Source organism: Hypanus sabinus, unplaced genomic scaffold, assembly GCF_030144855.1.
Source record: "Hypanus sabinus isolate sHypSab1 unplaced genomic scaffold, sHypSab1.hap1 scaffold_126, whole genome shotgun sequence".
In the NCBI taxonomy this organism is placed as follows: domain Eukaryota; kingdom Metazoa; phylum Chordata; class Chondrichthyes; order Myliobatiformes; family Dasyatidae; genus Hypanus; species Hypanus sabinus.
The window spans coordinates 92,445-115,589 of record NW_026779325.1 but is presented as its reverse complement, the minus strand read 5'-3'; the positions used below and the strand labels follow the sequence as shown (position 1 = coordinate 115,589).

General features: G+C 45.1%; 1 protein-coding gene and 1 pseudogene across 6 annotated transcripts in view; both read right to left on the bottom strand.

The window, feature by feature from the left end:
- LOC132386695 (zinc finger protein 229-like) overlaps nt 1-20,122 on the bottom strand; it is a 29,031-nt gene extending 8,909 nt beyond the window's left edge. Inside the window, exons 1-2 of one of the 6 annotated variants that reach the window (XM_059959051.1) lie at nt 20,107-20,122; nt 699-849 (exon numbers count right to left, since the gene is read on the bottom strand). The gene's annotated coding sequence lies outside the window, so the exon portion shown is untranslated. The other 5 variants (XM_059959047.1, XM_059959052.1, XM_059959046.1 and 2 more) reach the window with 5 other exon arrangements.
- LOC132386699 (zinc finger protein 850-like) overlaps nt 13,259-23,145 on the bottom strand; it is a 30,691-nt pseudogene continuing 20,804 nt past the window's right edge.

Here is a 23,145-nt window from a genome sequence, read left to right as displayed (position 1 = left end):
GAGTGGTTGGGGTACTGTGGGTTATCGGAAGTAACATGACCTGGGTGGATGGGCAAGGGGTAAATTACGTTGTCAACGAGGGCGGATCTGGTCCAATGAATCAGACAGCTCAGCTCGCATGTCCTTTCAGGAGGCCACAATTCTCTCATCATCTTAATCACTGACTAATCTTCCTGATAACATTGAGTTGGTTACAGAGCCCCAGAGTCTGGGAATGGCTGGGTGGTAGGAGGCAGAGGGTGATGGTGAGAGGCTGTTTCTTGGACTCGAGTCCAGTGCTTAGTGACGTTCTCTGAGGTTACGCCCATTCATACTTGTCATCTATGTCAATAATTTGGTTGAGAAAGTACAGGGTATGGGGAGAGAGTTTGCAGCAAGTTCAAAGAAATACTGTTTTTGAAAGACAGTCAGTATAAACACTCCCCTCTCTTTCCCTCTCCCCACTCAGATCTGACCAAAAGCTACATCAGAGGATGCAAGATCTTGAACTGAGTGACCACTGTGAGGGAATGGGAGTGGTTTCAAAGGGCTGGGCTGCTGGAAGCACATTACCAGACCTAGAGTGATTGCAACTGGGTCTGACAGAGGCATAACTGGTCCTTCTGGGCACATTCAGTCTCACTCCCCACTATTATGTACCTTCCTTTGTACAGGTATGTACTGTCTAAAGGACCAGTGTTTGAGTGAATGAGACTCACCAAACTTTCTCCTGACTGAATCACTGGAATCTCCGAGTCAGATGGGTTCTCTCCAGTCGGTGCTCTCAGTCCTCGGGCTGGTTCACTTGTTGCTGTTCCCTCGTCTTCAGTCGTGGTTTTTCTTCCAATAAATCTCTCACTGCAGGTCTAACTTTAACATGAAAGACAATGAAGCACATTAATAATGAAAAGGAGAACCAAACATTTCTGCGTAATGTTACTAAGAACAAAGCTCACTGAAATTTAAACACTGAAGACAGATTTAACGATCTCAGTGAACAATCTTTAATTGTCCCTCACATGTCACAGAATGATATGGGATAAGAAGGAGCCATCATTCAATCATGGTAAGACACAAGACACAGGAACAGAATCAGGTGATTCGATCCATCTGGTCTGCCCACCATTCAATCAGGGCTGATTTTTTATTCCAACACCATATTCCTGCCTTCATCCTGTAACCCTGAAGCTACTCAGCAATCATGAATATATTAATCTCTGTCATAAATATACCCAAATGGCAGCCTCAACCAACCTCTGTGGCAACAAATTCCACAGATCAGACATCTTTTGGCCAAAAAATTTTTCTCATCTGAGTTTAAGGGGAAGCATCTTTATTCTGAGACCATCCTGTCAGATCACAGACTCTGTCTAATGGAAACATCCTCTCCATGTCCACTGTATCCAGACTTATCAGCATTCGGTAGGTTTACTTAACCATACATCCCTCCACCACCCCAACCGTCCCTCTGAACTCCATTGAGCACAGGTCCAGAACCATCAAATGCTCCTCATACATAACACCGATCGTTCCTGAGATTATTCATGTAAACCATGTTAGCAACAACTGCACTGAACACATTTCCAGGAAAAACAGTAAAATTGGAACCAGGATAATTGACAGGGAAATGTTGTGCTTTCATTACTGTTCTACTATCACATGTGCTGGCGCGTGGCCAAGTGGTTAAGGCGTTGGTCTAGTGATCTGAAGGTTGCTAGTTCGAGCCTTGGCAGAGGCTGCCTGTGTGTCCTTGAGCGACGACACCGGTGCCATGCTGTATGGGTCCTAATGCCCTTCCCTTGGACAACATCGCTTGCGTTGAGAGGGGAGACCTGCAGAGACTCTCAAAGAGGCCTACAAACTATCACACCCATTTTCATTTCCAGGTTAAAACAGGTCCATTTCATGAAATATAAGCCAAGAAATAAAAAGAAACTGGAATTACCAGAAACACTCTGCAGGTAAGGAACAGCTTACAATACAATTCAATTAATAACATTTCATCAGAATGACTTCAAACATTTTCAGTTTTTAGTGCAGATCTCCAGCACAGCTGCCTGATTTCCACTGTGTGATTTCCAAACACAGTTTGAACACCAGACTCAGGGTCTATTTCTACTGTTGTAAACATGGAACAGCCCATTTACTCACAGCCTCTCCCTGTGAGGATGGAATGGGAACTCATCCTCTCCTCAGACTGGCAGTCATTGCTTCCAAAGGAACTCCAGAAACAAACATCTGATCCCAGACCAGAAATACTCGATCAACACCTCACAAGCCCAAACAGATCGATCCCTGATTCCACTTTAGCTGGATCAAAAACTATGATATCCCAGAACCCAACCTCACAGACTCACACAGCTGAATCTGCCACTCACTGACCCTGAGAGTCTCACACATCGTCCCCACATCTCACACTGGGTAGTGCAATCTGAGATTTCCCCACAGCCAATGGCCAGCTGCTCGAAATTTCTGCTTCATTGCAGGATGACCATCCAGCCCCATCTGTAGAAGCTCAAACCAAAGTCAAAGCCAAAACACCAGCAGTTCCATTTGCCTGGAAAGCCGATCACAGGATTAGAGCCCAAGCACCAACTCTCCCAGTACTCTTTGCTGCCAGTAAAATGCTGCAGTGTGTCAGCCAGTCACTGTTGATAAACGAGCACCTCCACACCAATGCACAACAGAACTGGGACCTGATGACCCTCCGGCATTCCAGCTAACAAAAGCCGATTCTGGAAATGACTCAGCGAGGCCAAAGGTTCAAAAGAACACTTCGCAATGAAGACAGAGGTTGGAAGAAAGTTTGCTGATATATAACATTGAGGAGGTGGGATACAGGGTGGACCGAAGATGACCCAGATGGGAGATGTAAATCACTGAAGCAGGAAGATGGGTTTAGGAGACTGCACAGAGATTGAACAAGATGAGCAGAGATAAGCAGATGGAACCAGATGGGAGAAGGGATCATACATTCAGAGGTGCAGTGCTACCAGAGCTCACCGGACAACTGCTCCGATACCTCTGTAAAAAAGTCAAAATAAACAAGCGGGTAATTTAACAGCAGCCACATATTAAATAGAGGGAATTCTACGGAAGCAGGGGGTTGGGAAGTGGGGGTGTTGGCTGGTAGGAAAAAGTACCACTAATAAACATTAGGATATTTGATCGTTTTTGGTTTAGTCCTGGAGCTGTGACTGTTTTTTATTTAGGTATTTGTGAAATTCCTTCTCGCTCGACCCATTGTCCAAGGAAGCTGGGAAATACCTGCACAGAAGTGTAAGCATTTTCCTGCTCTTTCCAACGGGTACCATTGGATTCCAGGAAGGAGCTATAGTAAGCAAGGAATGAACATAGAAACCCAAGTTTAGAAGTTGAAAACAATGAAAGAAAAATTCACTGCTCGCTCATCTTCTTCCTGATTTTGATCAAATACACAAGCTAATCATCCAAAATCCTCTTCTACACCTGGATAAATTTAGTTTTGTTTTACAAGCTAAATGGAAAAAAAAAACATTTCTGGGCTATAAGGTAGTTTTACGTCATTTCAACTATCATTAATAGCGGATCAACCCCTTGGCCTCGCTCCACCAACTGTAGCTGATGGGAAAGAGGCTCTTTTTCTCTTTGTGTTGATAGGAAAAAGAGTAATTTAGTGAGGCAATGAATGAGATGAAATGCATTTCCAAAACTCCCAAATGGTTGCTGTCCTCCCGTTAACATTTTTCACTTCCAAACAACGATATTTTCTATTTGTATAAATGCGATAATAATTTATGTAAAGATTCAAACTTCTTTAACTTTTTATATATTTAAAGACTAAACAGGATCTGTAAAGGTTGAACTATGTAACACCCGACGTGTGAGGAGATTGTATCGACACTCACAGATACACTTCCCGTCCAACCATTTCTGCGAGAGAAATGGTACGAGGCAGATTTGCCAACCAACCACTTTTGAGAATAACATTCAGCAATATTCGTGGCTTTTGCAATAGTTCATCAGAGTTTATTTTTTCATACTTGATTACTTGGTTCCAATTTAGGTGGCTAAAATCGTAAAAAATGAATTGCTTTATTTCTGTTATTTTTATACCTCTGAGGAACACTGCTAAGCGCTGCGGGCCCTGCCGTCTGCTCTGACTCAGTCGTATTAGTAAGGCTACATCTATGGTGGTCCGTGGATAACTCGCTAATCCTAAAGTAAATTTTTCTCAGTAACAACCCTTTGGCTTCTAAGCAAACAAAGTTATTTTACTTGCTTGATAATTATATTTTATGATAATCGGTTAAGTGCAACAATGCAATATTTTGTCATATTATTAAATTAAGTATTATATGTTTAATTTTACCAGTTAAACACTGAAATGTAATGATAGGCTGTCATCTTGTTAATGTCTTAGCTGTGGAGCTCTGGAATTCATATATTTCTTTCACCTTGGTTTACTGCTTGCCATTATAGGAAGCCCTATATATGTCACATCCAATTTGTGCACCTGCTCATTGCACGTATGGGGCAAGGCAGTTGCCCAGTAAATGAAATGAGCATGTACACAAATTGGATATCACAAACTGGAAGTGATTGATAAGTTCATGGCCTAAGGTGGAAGGAGTCAATTTTACAAAACCGATCAATTTTACAAAACCTAGCCATTTTCAATTATCTGAAACAGAAATACCACAAAAGTTATTAACTTCAAACTTACTGCATAATCACTCAAAGAGTTGAACGACACGTGCAGGCACCGAGCGCTGTATAACTTCAGGCCTTCCAACTTAGGCCACGAACTTATCAATCAAACCACCACCCACCCCCCCCCCCCCCCCCACAGCTTCGGCAGCTAAAAAATTACCTCTTCAGCCCTGCTCCTCAGCCGTCCGGCAGAGCTCGGGCCCGGCCCTTTCCCAATGCAACTGGCCCCCGAGTTACACAACACCGGGATCATTCCCGACTCACCCCTGCTCGAATCGGAGAACCGCCAACAACAGCGGCACTCGGCACCGCGCATGCGTTCAGCAGGCGTTTCTCCGCAGCGCCACCGATGGCCGGAGGTCTGCACATCGTCTCCGAAGGCCGGAGATCTGCACAGCGCCACCAGTGGCTGGAGATCTATACAGCGCCACCCATGGTCGGGGGCCGGAAGGACAACGGAGAGGTAAATCACAAACACGACAAAGTCTGTAGATTCTGGAAATCCAAAGCAACACAAACAAAACGCTGGCCGAACACAGCAGGCCGGGTAGCAGCGGGAATGGAAATCAGAATGAAAATGTTTGGACACCGGGAACTCCCGCACGGAGCGGATAGTGCAAAGGTTAGTTTATTATTAGAGCAGCTATCCATAAATAACACTAGTTTCTGTTTCTCCATAGAACCACGAAACAAAGAAAGAGCATGAAAGTCGCTCAGGGAGAAAAATCAAACTCCCACCCCACCCCCCGGATCAAGAAGAACGGGATCCCAATCATCAAACCCCAAAACCCACCCCTCCGCACAAAAGGGAACAATAACATCGAGCCCCCCACAAAAAAAAACACTCCTACCCCGCACAACTGCGGTGGAGCCGGTGTCACCAGTGTAGAGGCGGCCGCATCGGGAGCAGCGGACACAACGGGCGACCCCGGAAGATTCACAGGTGAAGTGTCGCCTCACCTGGAAGGATGTTTGGACAACGGAGAGAGTTCGGCCATCCGGCCCATTCATTGTGACACCCCGAACTCCACGTCAAATCCGTCCAAACGAATCTGGGTGAATTTTAATGACCAATATATATCGATCAGCTGTCTGAATGATTCCCTTACTCTGAGAGGAAGGGGTATCTATGGTCCACACTGTCAGGTTGTTGAGTTTACCAGGAGACAAAGACTGCAGGGACGAAAGGTTTTCTGTTGGCTAATACACTGTGTGTGGACCCCGCTGGCAATTCTGGTGTTGTGACCCGAATCGGGACAAACACCACGCTGCCCACTCCACCAACAACACGGCACAGCCGGACACATAACAGGGGACTTTACATCCCACAACACTGGATTCAGTGATGAAACCCGTGATTAATGTTGTTGTCCCACTGAAAAGTCCATTAAGGTGCTTTTAAATGCCTGCGCTCTCCCACAGGTGACGTCACAAAGCTCCTACCCCCCCACGCGCCTGACGTCACACATGGGCTCCCCACACCGGGATCTGCCCTCACGTGCGCGGTGTCTTACGTCACCCACGAGCTTCATCGGTACAACGGCTGGGCTAATAATCACGTGACCAGCCCATTCCCCCATCGCTGTCAACAGAGGATTCAGGAGCTACGTTATTCCCATTGGTGCGAAGCGATGTCAATCACTGGTTACAACCAGTCACGGAGGCGGACAAGCCGAGTGGGCGTTACCCCGCTGAGTACGTCTCCCGCTCAAGCGCCAACCGCCTCCTCAGAGCGGAGAAAACCTCAAAGTAAATGTCCGCTCTCTGATTTATTTCCATTTCCCTCCGAGGGAAGTTGGGGCGTTTGTGAAGCGTCTCCCGCGGCCGGAGTCTGATGTATCGCTGAGAGGTAGGAGGAGACCGCTCGGCCCGTCGGTTTGATGCCGGTTCCCCGGGGAGGGAGGGATTGTATTGAAAGGATGAAGATGCTGAGAGACGGGGCGGACAGGATGTTTGTCCCGGTGGGGACAGGAGGGGCTCATCTGTGGAAATGTCTGAGCCCACGGTGGTGTCGAGCAGAGGGATTCACCACATTGGGGGCAAACACCGGCAGACTGTTGCCCTGCAAGCGGGGCCAATGGTCCGGGTAAAGTGATAATTATCTGTGCTTTGTTGAGATTGTACCTGGAATATGATGTAAAATCCCGCTCCCCATACTAACACGGGTTGAACAGACCAAAGAACAAACTGCTGGAGGTACTCAGTGGGTCGGGCAGCATCTGTGGAGGGAAATGGACCGTCAACATTTCGTGCCGAGACCCTCCGTCTGGACTGAGAGTGGACGGGAAATAGTCAGAGAAAGGAGGTGAGGGGTGGGGATGGGGCAAGAGCCGGGGAGTGAGAGGTGGATCCAGGTGAGGGGGGAGGTGGGAAGGTGGAAATAGTGACGGGTGGGAGGTGAGTGATCGGGGCAACACGGGGCTGCAGAAGATGGTAATTAATTCTATAGAGGATTAACAAAGAGGTTAGAGAGTATTTGTTAGAGAGAGTGCAATGAAGATACACCAGACTGATCCCTGGGGTGGTGGGGTCATCATATGGAGAAAGATCAAATGTGATAACCCTTTCTTTTAGAGAATCGAGGACTGAGAGGTGAACACACTGAAATGCACAACATCATTACCGGTTGAACCAGGGATCTCAGTCTCTGAAACAGGGATAGACTGTGCGGGACTGAAATGAGGGGAAATGTCTCCATTCCGAGGGTGGTGAATGTTTATAAATCCCCACCACAGAGTGCGGTGAAGACTCAGTGATTGTCCGCACGTAAAACAGATGTGTGGAGACCGAAGGGATCGAGGAAATGAGGATCGGGCAGAAACACATGGCTGAGATGGGTGAGCAGCCGCCATCTTGCTGATGGTTAGAGGGGCTGAATTGCCTCCTGCTGTTTCTCACTTGATGTTTCAGTGTTCCTGTCCAGCAAGGCTCTGGAGGAATGTGAATAGAAATTAGTGTTTAGAAACACAAAACTGATTTAAATGAAACGTGAACATTTCCTTTTTGCGTCTGAATTATGTTTTGGACCTGGATGGGAATTGAGCCGGTGACTCTGTGACCTGGACGTGGAGGGAAAAGGATCGGGGAAGATATGGTGTGGAAAAATAATCATGTATCTGGGGTAAATATGGAATAATGTGGGGAATGCGGTGGATGGGTCGGGCAGCATGTGAGGGGCGAGGAGCAGAGTCAACAGTTCAGGAGGGAGTCCCTCCACCCGTCACCTGATCCCGGTTCCTGTTCACATATTTCTGCAGATCTGCAGCATCTGCGGGTCACTGTTCTATGTGTCCGTGTAGCTTCATCTTTCCCCGTTCAGACAAGGCAGTGAGATCCGGATCTGTCACGTCCTCTCGTTGTGGGTGGACAATGTCTTTTTTCCCTGCAATACTTTCTGTTGTTTCATTCACTGTTTTGAGGTGCTGAAGTGCTGCCAATGTTTCTGGGTGTCTGACCCGTTTATGTGAGAATTTAGCCATTTGTATTTATCTGAGCTTCTCATAAATGTGTAAAGTTTAGTTCAGCTTCACTTCAGAATTTCCAAAACAACACCCAGTCAGTCAAATTGCTCCACACAATTAAAATAGCTTATTACTTTTTTCTCTATTTTTGTACTATATATATGTATATTCTTATTTTAAATCACAATTTTTCAAAACTATTGTTATCAATTAGGTTCTGCTGCTACCGCAGGGACAAATTTCATGACACATGCCGGTGCTATTAAACCTGATTCTGATATTGATATGGGAGACCAACCACCGGTTACCTGATCCCAGTTACCGCAGATCGTAATGTGAGATTGAAGTATTTTCCATATATTTGCTTTCCACAGAAATGACAACAGTTCAGTTTCCTTCTGTGGTTCCAGAGCAGAAGCTCAGTCTGTCTAATATTTCCACACAATTAAAATGGGAAATTTGTTTATTATCATCATGTACTGAGCTACAGTGAAAATCTTGCCTGATGTACCATCCAGACAGATGGATACATTTCAACAGTACATTGAGCTGATATACATCAAAATAATCACTGTAACAAAGCATTATGGCTGCAGAGAAAGTGCGGTGCAGATAGACATATGGTGAAGGGTCACGTCCAGTTACATTGTGAGGTTGAGTCCATTTTATCATTCATTTGGCTTATAACTGCAGACAGGAAGCCGTCCTTCAGCCTGGTGTTACGCACTTTAAGGCTTTTGTATCTCTTCCCAATGGGATAGCAGGTTTGCAGCAAGAATGTCTGTGGTTGTGAGGATCTTTGAGTCCGTGGCCTGTTTTTCCGAGGCAGGGGAAGTATAGGAAGAGTCCATGGAGGGGAGGCTTGTTTCTCTGATGTTCTCTGCAGTTCCTTGCAGTCATGGGCAGAGCAGTAGCTAGACGAAGGCGTGAAGTGTCGACAAGGAGCTCAGAGACCTCGGCCTTCACCCTGCCTTGTGTAGCTGGATCCTGGACTTCCTGTCAGATTACCGGCAGGTGGTAAGAGTAGGCTCCATCTCCTCTGTCTCTCTGACCCTCAGCACACATACCCCACAGGGCTGTCTCTTTGGCGCCCTCCTTTACTCTCTGTGCACCCATGACTTGTGTTGCCACCCACAGCTCCAATCTGATAATTAAATTTGCTGACAGCACTACATTGATTGGCCTAATCTGAAATACTGATAACAATCAATCAAATGCCTTCTGACAAGGCTCGGTCCAAACAAACTTTTCACCCTTCTTCAGGAGATTGGTCAGAGGAAGAGCGATAGCAGCAGAGTTCTTACGATAATATCCATCCATTCCCAGAAACCTTCTAACAGCCTTCTTTGCAGTCAGAATAGGAACTTGAGAAATTGCCTGGACTTTTGCCCGAACAGGAGCCAACTTCCTTTGACCTACAACATAGCCAAGACAGGTCACACTGGCATGGCCAAATTCACTCTTAGCCAAGTTAACTGTAAGGTTGCCCTAGGAAAGCCTGTCAAATAGCTTTTCTACTGCAGAGATATGCTCTTCCCAAGTGCCACTCCCTGTAACTAAGTCATCAATATAGGTATCTGTGTGTTCTCACCCTCGAATTACAAAATCAATCATTCTCTGGGATGTTCCTGGAGCATTTTTCCTTCCAAAAGGCAAAACATTGTATTCATACAACCCAGATGCTGTCACAAACACAGAAATGTCTCTACCTCTGTCCGTCAATGGAACACACCAATACCCTTTCAACAGATCAATCTTTGTAAGATATTAGCCATTCCAACCTTATCGATGCAATCATCCACCCTAGGGATAGGATAGGCATCAGTTTTTGTTACTGCATTTACCTTTCTACAATCAGTGCAAAATCTAACACTACCATCATGTTTGGGCACAATAATGCAGAGTGACTCCAATCTCATTTTGAAGGCCTAATAATACCATTCTCCAGCATATACTCAATTCCCTGGTCAGCCAATTTACACTTTTCGACGTTCATGCGAAGTGGGTGTTGTTTAATCGGTTTGGCTTGACCAACATCTACATCATGTACTGCGACCGTGGTTTGCTTGGGAACATCGGGAAATAAATCTTTGTACTTCAGAATTAATTCCTTCAGCTGTTGTTGTTGCTTTGGCTGCAGATGAGCCAACTCGTTATCAATGTTTTCTAGAACAACCGAGTTCATTAGCCTAACTGGGACCATGTTTGGCTTGTGAAAAGTCTCAGACGAGTCAATTGTTTCATTCTCAGGGTTACCAGATTCATTTGTTTTGACAACAATACTCACAGATGGTGCCTGCTTGTCAAAAAAGGCTTTATCATATTTATGTGCACCACCTGTGTTAGTTTACGTCAGTCGGGTGTTTTAATAACAGAATTCACATTATTAATTTGAGAGACTATCTCATACGGTCTATTGAATTTCGCCTGAAGTGGATTCGTCAACATAAGGCAAGCACCTTATCTCCCACCTGGTATTTTCTTTCGCGAGCCCTGTTATCAAACCAACACTTCATTTTGTTTTGAGAAATCTTTAAGTTTTGTCTCGCTAGACTACAGGCTTGGTGTAGTTTATTTTTGAAATTCAAAACATAGTCTAACGAGTTAACATGTACATCCCCATCAATCCACGGTTCCTTTTAACAAGGTCAAAGGTCACTCTGCGACCAAATACAAGTTCAAATGGAGTAAAGCCCAGTGATTCCTGAACTGACTCTCTTTCTGTGGACAAAATCAAATGTATTCCTTCATCTGGACAAAAGCAAAAGTATCCCTTCATCCCAGTCTTTTCCATTTTCAACACAATATGTCTTAATCATTGAAATCTTTCTAAAGCCCCTTCTGGTTCCGGATGGTATGCAAATGATGCAATCTGTTTTGCTCCCAATTCATAAACTACCTGCTTGAATAATGCAGATATACAAATACATCCTTGATCAGACTGTATTTCTTTAGACAAATCGAATAAAGTGAAAATCTTGGTAAGAGCCTTCACCACAGTTTTAGCTTTAATATTTCTGAGAGGCATTGCCTCTGGGAATCTGGATGTAGTACACATAATAGTTAGCAGATACTGATGGCCAGCTTTAGACTTTGGCAATGGGCCAACACAATTCACTATAACTTTAGAAAAGGGTTCACCGAATGCAGGTACATGCCACTGGGGTGAGCTCATTAGGTTTACCCACAACTTGACAAGTGCCTTTTGGAAACTCTTATTCAGGGTAAACATAACTTCATGAGTTAAAGCAAACTGATCTGCTAATCCAGCAGATTCCTGCGGAGTGGCAGCATCATTTCCATCTAAATACGCCTTTATGTCATCAGGGACGCACCTTTGGAATTCTTCAATTAAAACCAAATCTCTCAAGCTGTTAAAATCATCATTTATATGTTCAGATGTGCACCAGTGGTCAATAGACACAAATTTCTCATAAGCAAATTCCGTATATCTGGTTCACAGATTTCTTCAAATTTCTAAACTTTTGCCTGTCTGCTTCTGGGACCAACCCATAAGCTTTGAGCACAGCCTGTTTCACTACATCATAATATGTGGTCATAATGCGTGGCCATGTGGTTAAGGTGTTGAACTAGCGATCTGAAGGTCATGAGTTCGAGCCTCAGCCGAGGCAGCTTGTGTGTCCTTGAGCAAAACACTGAACCACACACAGCTCCTGCACATTTATAGCCCAGTGGCGATGATTGGGGCAGCATAAATAAGTAAATAATAAGCTGCTTCAGCAACAGTCAAAGCAGAATAGGGTTGCTAAGCCTTCCCCTTAAGTACACTATGTAAGAGAATTTTCTGTCTGCTTTTCTGCCTCTTTAGCCTGAAACTGCCTCTGCCTTTCTGGAGCCTCCATCTTTAATATTTCTAACTTCTACTGGAGCTCAAGCTCACGAGGTTTACATTCAGGAAACACCTCCAACTCCTTCACTTTAAACACATCCTCAGATACGTAATGCTCAGCTATTATCTTCTGCATCTGTGCCCTCCTCATTGTCAATTTCACCTTAGCAAGTATTAACATTCTAGCAATACTCAACAACTCAATCCTTCTGGTGTCCTCTAATGCCTGAGAGGTTCACACTTCCAGATATCTATCAACATCCATTGCTGCTGGTTTTCCGCACACAAGTAAATCAAAAGGGATTTCCCCAGTGAAATTGATAATTAATCAATCCTTAAATTTGTCATATCCCAGACACAGCCCCATTTTGTTACAAACCATAATGCTTTAGAAATGAACCAACAGCAAAAGACTACTCCCAGTGGCCACACATTTTAATTCCACATCCCATTCCCATGCTGATATGTCTATCCATGGCCTCCTCTACTGTCAAAATGAATCCAAACTCAGGTTGGAGGAACAACACCTTATATACCGGCCGAGTAGCCTCCAACATGATGGCATGAACACTGACTTCTCTAACTTCTGTTAATGCCCGTCCTCCCCTTCTTACCCCATCCCTGACATATTTAGTTGTTTACCTGTTCTCCCCCTCCCTCTGGTACTTCCACCCCCACCCTTTTCTTTCTCCCAAGGCCTCCCGTCCCATGATCCTTTCCCTTCACCAGCTCTGCATCACTTTCGCCAATCACCTTTCCAGCTCTCAGCTTCACCCCCACCCCCTCAGGCCTTCTCCTATCATTTGCATTTCACCCTCCCCCCATTACTTTCAAATCTCTTACTATCTTTCAGTTAGTACTGTCGAAGGGTCTTGGCCCACAACGTCGACAGTGCTTCTCCCTATAGATGTTGCCTGGCCTGCTGTGTTCTATCAGCATTTTTTTTGTGTTTGTATTTCCAGCATCTGCAGATTTCCTCGTGAGTGTTATGTGTATGTATGTGTGTAAATATAACTCCCAAACTTCTGAGCTCAGGGGAAACAAGGCTTGGAGTCTGGAGATGTTAAAGTATTAAAGTTCAATTCATTCACAGAATAGGTGATGTGAGAGAGATATTTTTGTAATCCAGGGTAAATGTTGAGAGAAGGCAATTATGTTGTATTCCACAGGTTCCATGGTGGTAAAAAGAGAGAACAGTCACTCTACATTTTATCCATCATCTTTACAAATGTACATACGAATTATCACCTAAAATGAATTGTCATAAGGGGTATCATCAAATAAATGACTACGCCACAGCCAGGCAAGGGTTAACACATGTCTCCACAGGATATCCCAAATCAGATCCACTCCTGTGGATCAAATGAGGTGACAACCACACATTCGATGTACGGTGAATCGATAATTAGCCCACCCTTGTGAGTGAAGGAAAGTTCCAAACAGTGACCCTTGGCCACTAGTTCCCTGGTTTTGATCCTTCCATTTTTCCTCCTTTGTCTCCGTCTGACTCTGAGTGTCTGTGTCCTCAGTTAAAACTAAACAAGCTGCGAGCGATGTAAACAAGCTGCAAGTCAGACTGATTCACCTTCTTAATCTCTCTCTCTCTCTCTCTTAAAATGACAGTCTACAGCAAACAAAACCAAAGGATTCATAACAATGGCCTCTCCTTACTGTGAACTGACTGGTGTGCCAAGAGGTGGGATGACTGAGTGAATCCTTTCCCACATTCTGAGCCTCTCTCTAGTGTGAACTCGCTGATGACTCTGTAGGGTGGATGACTGAGTGAATCTCTTCCGACAGAATAAGCAGGTGAACGGCTTCTCCCCAGTGTGAAGTCGCTGGTGTCTCTGCAGGGTGGAAGAGTCAGTGAATCCTTTCCCACACACTGAGCAGGTGAACGGCATCTCCCCACTGTGAACTCGCTGGTGTCTCTGTAGGTCGGATGACCGAGTGAATCGCTTCCCACATTCTGAGCAGGTGAACGGCTTCTCCCCAGTGTGAACTCGCTGGTGCCTCCGTAGGGTGGAAGAGTCAGTGAATCTCTTCCCACAGTCTGAGCAGGTGAACAGCTTCTCCCCAGTGTGAATTCGCTGATGTACCAGTAGGATGGATGACACAGTGAATCCTTTTCCACAGACTGAGCAGGTGAATGGCTTCACCCCAGTGTGAACTCGCTGGTGTCTCTGTAGGTTGGATGACTGAGTGAATCCTTTCCCACAGACTGAGCAGGTGAATGGCTTCACCTCAGTGTGAACTCGCTGGTGTCTCTGTAGGTTGGATGACAGAGTGAATCCCTTCTCACAGACTGAGCAGGTGAATGGCTTCACCTCAGTGTGAACTCGCTGGTGTCTCTGTAGGGTGGATGACAGAGTGAATCCTTTCCCACAGACTGAGCAGGTGAATGGCTTCTCCCCAGTGTGAACTCGCTGGTGACTCTGTAGGTTGGATAACTGAGTAAATCTCTTCTCACAGACTGAGCAGGTGAACGGCTTCTCCTCAGTGTGAATTTGCTGATGTACCAGTAGGCGGGATGACAGTGTGAATCCCTTTCCACAGTCTGAGCAGGTGAACAGCTTCTCCCCAGTGTGAATTCGCTGATGTACCAGTAGGGTGGATGACCGACTGAACCCCTTCTCACACACAGAACAGGTGAATGGCCTTGTCCAGTGTGAACTTGCTGATGTACCTTTAGTTGAGATGACCGAGTGAATCCATTCCCACTGTCTGGGCAGGTGAATGTCCTTTTTCCTGTGTAAAATGATGGGCGTGCCAGTTGGTCAAAATCACAGAGTGAATTCCTCCCCACAGTCTGAGCAGGAAGGGTGGACAATTGGATCCCTTGCTCCACTTCTTAAGTATCTAGGCAGAGACAACAAAACTGGCGTGTCGTTTTTGAGCTTCCTGGAGATGAATTCCTTCTCATTTTTAACCTGTAAAAAAATTTACAAAATCCATCAATGGGTTTAGGACAACATTTCAGATGAGATTACTTGAGTTGCCAAGGTTTGATCTGGTATCACACGGTTACAGTGAGGTTCACCCTAAGTTGGACAGAGAAATCATCTCCTGACTGGGTAGAGTGCTGGAAGCTGGAATGACCATCAATTCCCTGATACTCTTCCTGTCTCAATAACAATGGAGCATTTCTGTCGTCTCCAATCTGTGACCTGGCTCATTTTGACTCCCTCCATTGGTATTATTCCTGGCTCCTGCTGAGCGGCACGTGTTCCTTGTCCCACAGTGACTGAAACACTCTCATGCAAATTGTCTTTCTTGACATGCAGCTGGGATCTTCTCTTGTGTATTATTAACAAAATGCCACAATTTTAACGCCATTTAAAAAATTCCTGCTGAAATGACTGGTTGGCCGCACATCTGTTAAAAGGACTTAGAGTGAATTTTTGTATTATTTCAGGTTCTTGTCGCAATCATAGAAAATTTCAACACAGAAACAGGCCCTTTGGGCCATCTAGTTTGTGCTGAACTATTTAAACAGCCCACTCCCACACCCCTACCATCCAGGTATCTACACAAACCTCTTAAACGTTAAAATCGAGCTCGCATGCACCACTTGTGCTGGCTGCTCATTCCACAGCCGGATGACCCTCTATGTGAAGAAGTTCCTCTCATGCTCCCATTAACATTTCACCTTTCACCCATAACCCATGGCCTCTGGTTGTAGTCCCACCCAATCTCAGTGGAGAAAGCCAGCTTGCATTAACACTATGTGTGCCTCTCTATCACAATCAAATCTCCCCTCAATCTTCTACATTCCCAAGAATAATGCCCTGATTTGTTCAATCTTTCCTTATAATCCAAGTCCTCCAGACATGGCAACATCCTTGTGTATTTTCTCTGAAATCTCTGAACTTCTTTTACATCTTTCCTGTCGGTAGGTGACCAAAACTGCACATAATACTCCAAATAAGGCCTCACCAATGTCTTCTACAAGTCAACATAACATCCATCTATTGTTGTCACTACTGTGGTTCATGAAGGGCAATGGGCTAAAATATTTCCTTCCATCCCTATCTAACTGTGATACCACTTTCAGTGAAATAAGGACTTGTATTCCCAGGTCCCTTTCTTCTACAACACTCCTCCGTGCCCGATCAGTCACTGTGAAAGACCTCCCTTGGTAGGTCAGACCAAAGTGCCACGACTCACACTGGTCTGCATTAAATTCCATTTTCCATTTCTCAAACCATTTTCCCACCTGGCCCAGATCACACTGCAAGCCATGAAAGTCTTCTTGCAGCTGCTAAACCCCCAGTCTTGTTGTCATCCACAAATTTTCTGATCCAGTTAACCACACTATCATCCAGATTACAGATATAGATGACAAACAACAACAGATCCAGCACTGATCCCTTTGGCACACAACTAATCACAGGATTACAGTTATAGAGGCAACCATCTGCTACTACACTGTGGCTTCTCCCAAAGACAGTGTCTCATCCAATCTACTGTCTCATCTAGAATGCTGAGTGACTGAACCTTCTTGACCAACCTCCCATATGAGACTTTATCAAGTGCCTTGCTAAAGTCCATGTAGACAACATCTACTGCCTTGCCTTCATCCACTTCCCTGATAACTTCCTCGAGAGACTCTGAAAGATTGGCTAGAGCCATACTGTCTATCCTTTATCAGTCCACATCTATCCAAATACTTACAGTATATACTTGGTTCCTGCACCCACATTCCAATAACTTTCCCAGTTCTGATGTCAAGCTCACCAATGGATAACTTCCTAGTTTATTTTACAGCCTTTCTTGAACAGCAGAACAACATTGTCTGTCCTCCAATCCTCCAGTACCTCACCTGTCACTAAGGATGATTTAAATATCTGTGCTTGGACCCCAATAATTTCTGCACTTGTCTTCCGCAGGGTCCAAGTGAACAACTTGTCAGGCCCTGGGGATTGATCCACACTAATTTGCCTCAAGACAGCAAACCCCTCCACCTCTGTAATCTGTACAGCGTCCATGAAGTTAATGCGGCTTTGCCTCACTTCTCTAGACTCTGTGTCCATCTCTTGAGTAAATACGGATGCAAAAAAAATCTCCCCAAGTCTAGGCTATCCTTCATGTGGATTACCATTTTGATCTTCCAGAGGATTAATTTTTTTTCCCTTGCAATCTTTTTTGCTCTTAACATATCTGCAGAATCCCTGAGGATTCTCCTTCACCTTGTCTGCTGGGGCAACCTCATGCCTTCTTTTATTTCTTTCATAAGTGTTCACTTGAATTTCCTGTATTTCATAAGTACCCCATTTGCTCCTATCTGCCTGTACCTGGTATGCACCTCCTTTTTATTGATCTGGGAGAGGAAAGCCAAAGAGGTGATAGATCTGCATGGAGGGAGGTGGGGGTAAGGAGTGTTAAACTAAAGTTGCAGGGGGAATGGGAGCCTGAATAACAGAACAGATGGTGGTGGGGTTGTGGAGAAAGATGTTGTTCAGGCCTCAGACAAATTTCAGGAATGAAAAAGTTGAGCATGGTGCAGTGAATATGCTGAGCCCTGTATATTTCAATACAGGGAGCAGTGCAGGAAAGGTGGATGAGTTCAGTGCATGGATCAACACCTAGAATCAACACTAGGACCTGGCAACTGTGGATTGGGACAGGCTGCTTTATGGCAAAGGTGTGCTTGGTAAATGGGAGGCTTCAAAGCAAAATTTTGAAAGTAGTAAGCGGGTATGTCAGAATAAAAGGTAAAGATAGAAACTGTAGGGAAACTTGGATTGCACGAGATATTGAGACCCTGGTAAAGCACAAAATGGAATTGCATAACAGGGATAGGCAGTCAGTTTCTTATGGAGTATAAGAAATGCAAGAGAACACATAAGAAATCAATCAGGATGGCTAAAAGATGGCATGAGGTTGCTGACACAGAAAAGGTGAAGGATAATCCTCAGGGATTCTAGTGATAGATTAAGAGCAAAAGGATTGCAAGGCACAAAGTTGGTCCTCTGGAAGACCGGAATGGCAATCCACGTGTGGAACCAAAGCAGATGGGGGAGATCTTAAATATTTTTCCATCTCTCTTAACTCAGGAGATGGACAAAGGGTCTTTGGGAGTGTGGAAAAGCGGCATTAACCATTTCAACCCTGGGGGAAAAAACACTCCTCTGGCCACTCACACGCTCAATACCCCTCATCATTTTATACACCAAAAAATGTCTCTAAATATAAACAAGGAAATTATACATTGCACAATCTACTTTCCACGATTCAGTACATTTACACAGACAGGTGTGTAAAAAGGGCCCAACGAATATCAGCAACAAAAAGGCCCAATTCACCAGAACCACAAACTGTTCCTGCTGCTATCATCCAGGACACGGTACCACAGCAAAAGGGCCAACAGGCTTCGGGACATCATCTTCTACCAGGCCATCAGACTGATTAATTCATGCTGATACAATTGCATTTCGATGTTATATTGACTGTCCTATGTACAAACTATCTATTATAAATTACTATAAATTACACATTGCACATTTAGATGATGTAAGGTAAATATTTCTACTCCTTATGTTTATGAAATATGTATCTAATAAAGTCAATTCAATTCACCCTCTCCACTATCTGTTCTGTCATTCTGGCTCCCATTCCCCCTACAACTTATTTTAACCACATCACCCCCTCCCCTGCTCACTACCACTAGCAAGTCTTACCACTAGGATATTCGTCCCCTCTTGTTCTGTTCCTCTAACTAACGAATCCCCTATCAGTCTTTTGACTTTCCTCTGCCAGGTAATTCCCCCCACAGCTTCTGAAGTGGTCCACCTGTTGTTGTGTGAAATGGCCACAAGAGTACTCTGCGATGCCTATTTAACCTCATTCCCCTTCCTGACTCTCACCCAGTTTCCTGTGTCCTGCACCTTGGGAGTAGCTCACCTCCCTTCATGTCATATCTATCACCCCCTCCAACTGCTGGATGATATGGAATTCACCCATTTCAAGCAGCTCATTGAAGTGCAGGGTTACAAGTTGCAGCTGGATGCACATCTTGTAGGGGAGGGCATCAGGGACACTGCAGGTCTCCCCTCCTTCCCTCGAATACCCTTCTACTTTGTAATAACCAGTGTGCAGATAAATCTTGTACTGTGTATTTTTTACCCAGTGACAAGATGTGCACAGTGAATTTTATATAGAGAGGTATTCATTTTCACGGCTAGCAAATCACTGTCAATAGGAACTTTGATCTCCTCTGGGTTTGATCGAGTTCATCTGCACTCTCACACAACCTATGTAGCAGGCCTGTAACAGGAAATGCAGGAGTTTCTCACCAAAGCTTTTACACATTGTCCATATGTGGTTTGCTTGCTAAATTACACTTTAAGAAGTCAGATTTCCAAATATCACTCCACTTCTTCCCACTTGCAAATTCTCCAGCAACTTTTGCATCACCAAAATGCAAACAGGCATCACTAGTTTCTGTGTTCTACATAAATATTCCCCCTGAACCCGTCCCCAATGACTGACGGTGGTGAACTCAGTGAATGAAATCCCAATGAATATGAAGGGAAGGGCAGTAGTCTGTCTCACTGGAGTCTGGCACATTTGTGAAGTGAAAGCTACTTGTTGCCCAGGGCAAAGGTGTTTGATATCATAATGTACCCAGAGAGAATGGGACAAAACATGTTCTCACCGGTAGAAAAGTGCAGAACTAGAGGAGGTAGAGGAAGCAACACACACAAAATACTGGAGGAACTCAGCAGGCCAGGCAGCATCTACGGAAAAGAGTCCTAATGCTGAGTTCCTCCGGCATTTTGTGTGTGTTGCTTGGAATTCCAGCATCTGCAGATTTTCTCTTGTTTGTGTTGGAGGGAGAACAAAGGTGATTTTCTCAACTGCTGATGTAAAAGATTTTGTTCCCTTTCTCCCAGTTCCTAATCCTTGCATTTAGATAGCTGGAGCTCAGCTCTGTCTGAGAGATCCATCGGTTCCCATTCCCTCATCAGCCGGAAGCTCCCCGGGGCCCGTGTACGGATCGTGGAGCTGAGAGAGAGGGAAGAGGGCAGGACTGTCCCGGGATTGCTGCCCACGGTGTCCGAAATTCAGAGGAATTATCCTGAAGTCGGTATTTAAGATAAAAACACAATTAATCGCTCTTACCTGCAACCGACATTTTCAAAGCCTTCTGTGCACTGCGCGCATGCGTGAAACTCAGGGACGTCCTCAGCCTGACGCCTGCGCATTTCATCGGCGCTTCAGCACCGGCGAAATTCTTAACGAATTGCCCTATGGGTAATCACGGTGCCATTAAACATTTCTGCAAGCACCGGTTCAATGTCCATACCTCATTTTTTTTTATCTTGGGTATAGAAAAAATCTGCAGCTGTTTTAACGCAGAAAGCGGCTCCCATAAGCAATATACTCAATGTCAACGTGTATCTAATGCCAAAGTAAAATGCAGATATAAAACATAGGAGATTCTGCAGTTGCTGGAAATACTGAGAAAACATTTTCTAAGTATTCCTCTCCAAAATTTCTGCCTTATCTGTTGATTTCCACCTGTGTTTTGCAGAAATTAACCACCTTTTTTTTTCGATCAACCAGTTTCCAAATGCTTCTAATCTTTCACTTTTAACCACATCGTGCTGGTCTTATTCGTCCTTCTCCTCTGGACCCCATCTCTCTCTGGAGCCCCTGACTCAGGCTGGCAAATCTTCGGTTTCTGACTCTGCACCATCGGAGATTCACTCGTTAGTCTGCTGTCAGACTTTAGAGGTGCATTGTGTTACGAGACCGCAGGTTCGTTTACTGTGAGTGTCGCTTTAAGTGGCTGAGTGAGGCGGGGCTGTGACGTCAGACACAGGCTGCGGCAGCCTGAGGGAGCGGGAGAGGGAGAGGGAGAGGGAGACAAGCTGTTGGAACTTCAGCGTGTGACTGCTATAGGCTGCAACTCTTCCATGCCCAAAAGGTTGTGTTGATCTGATCATCGACACGCAGTGCAGAACGGATGTGTGACTGTCACTTCGTATCATCCATATGTGTGGATTTGCTGGAGTATCCTGTGGTATCACTTTTGTTGGCCCTTACCTGGAATCGGGGTGTTCTGTGGTAATCACTTGAAGACGATATTCCTGTTACTGTCACCTGGTGATATTTCTAAGTGGATTTCGGAGCTAATCGACGGATAAGATCTTCGGCGACTGTTATTTCGTTTACCCAGCGTGGAATGTGTGTGGAATTCTTCGTAATTGCCTTCTCTCTACATTCCCTTTATTAGTAACTACGCTATACAACAATATAAATGCAGATATATCGAACAGGTTAGCAATGATTATGTGTGTGTGTGTGTGTGTGTGTGTGTGTGTGTGTGTGTGTGTGTGTGTGTGTGTGTGTGTGTGTGTAAATAGGAAAGCCAAGCTTCTTCACGCCTCGGGGTGAATGGATACCGTCTTCCGGTGATGAGTGAAGTTCGGTTCAGTTCGTGGGATTGAGTCGGGGAGTGATGGAGAGAGAGAGAGGGAGAGTTTTGAGTCTTCAGGTAAGCTGACGCCGTCGATAGTCCCTTCGTCCTCCGAAATCCTTTGGAAGTCACCGACTGTGACCACTATAAATGGGACCGTTCTTCAGTGGTGGAGTTATTAACCCAGGCGAGGGATGGACACACGAATAACTCCCCACCGGTCACAGCCTTTTCACACTGCGAGAGCCACTGATCGATGCTCCGGATCGATCTTCCAAAGCCCAACTTTTTCTGTGGACACAACAAAGCTCATTCAGTGTCCAAAACCATGTGTCTGGAGGTCTATCAGCGGACCTCCTACTTATCTCATCGTGCTGAGCCCCAGCTGTCCATCAAACAGTTCCTCCCTTCTCTCTCTGTAAGAACACAGAAGCTGACAGTGTCCTTGTAAAAGTGTCAACAAGCTTGCAGAGAAACCATAACATCATCTCCGAGCAGTCTTCCTCTCTAACTCTCTCTCTCTCTCTCTCACTCTCTGTCCACCTTCCCTCCCTCCCTCTCTCTGTGTCCGGTGTTGAACATCTCCCTCTCTCTTTTCAAAAATACAGTTCATAAGGGTAATTCAGGACCCCGTCACTATAATAATGAAGAGAGTGGTTTTAACATCGAAACCAGACTCCGTTAGTGATCTATTGCTGCTGGCACGTAACAATTGCAACAACCCAGCTGTCTGAGGCACAGTCCTTTAAAATAGGTGAAAATGACACAAAACATTGAAAAGAGCGGAGAAGGAGTTTAACCAACTTCGTCCGGAGCCCTGAACAACGTCACAACCACAGTGAGCTCATCGTCTTGTTCAGCCCGGAGACAATCATGCAGGAAATTCATGCAGGTGTATAAGATGATGAGAGGCATTGGTCGTGTGGATAGTCAGAGGCTTTTTCCCAGGGCAGAAACGGCTAACACGAGGGTGAATAGGTTTAAGCTGCTTGGAAGTAGGTATAGAGGACATGTCAGAGCTAAGTTTTTTAAACAAAGAGTGGCGTGTGTGTGGAATGCACCGCCAGCGACGGTAGTAGAGGCGGATACAAAAAGGTCTGTTAAGATAGGTACATGGAGCTTAGGAAAATAGATGGCTATGCGGTAGGGTAATTCTAAGCAATTTCTAGAGTAAGTTACATGGTCGGTACAACATTGTGGGACAAAGTATCGATAATATGTTGTAGATTTCTGTGATTCTATGACATTCAAGGGAAATCTCCTATCCCACGGAGTGGTGACTAGATGCAACCTGTCATCTCAGGGAGAGTGAGAGGGAAACGGCGGGGGTAGATTTTCATATACTGATATGGAACAGAAACATGGGCAGGGACCAGCTGGGCTGAGTGGCCTCTCAAGCGAGACACGGGATTTGATACAGGATTTATCTTTCACGGGATTTATCTTTCACAGCTCCACAATATTAAACGCCAGTCTAGTTTAAGGCTACCATCAGCAGAACGGACTCCTCCAATGCTCAGTGACCAGGGTTCAGTCCTGGGTGCGATGAGCAGCCGCAAAAACTGCAGAATCTGACAGTGACAGTCCCTCATGAACCTGCAGCTGCTTTCAGTCACCGTGATGGTTAAACATTTAACACGGAGCTGATTTGAACTTCCTCCCTGATGTGAAGTTTCTGGTGTTGCAGCAGCTGGGATGATTGAGTAAAACTCTTTGCTCACTCCGGACAGAAATGTGGC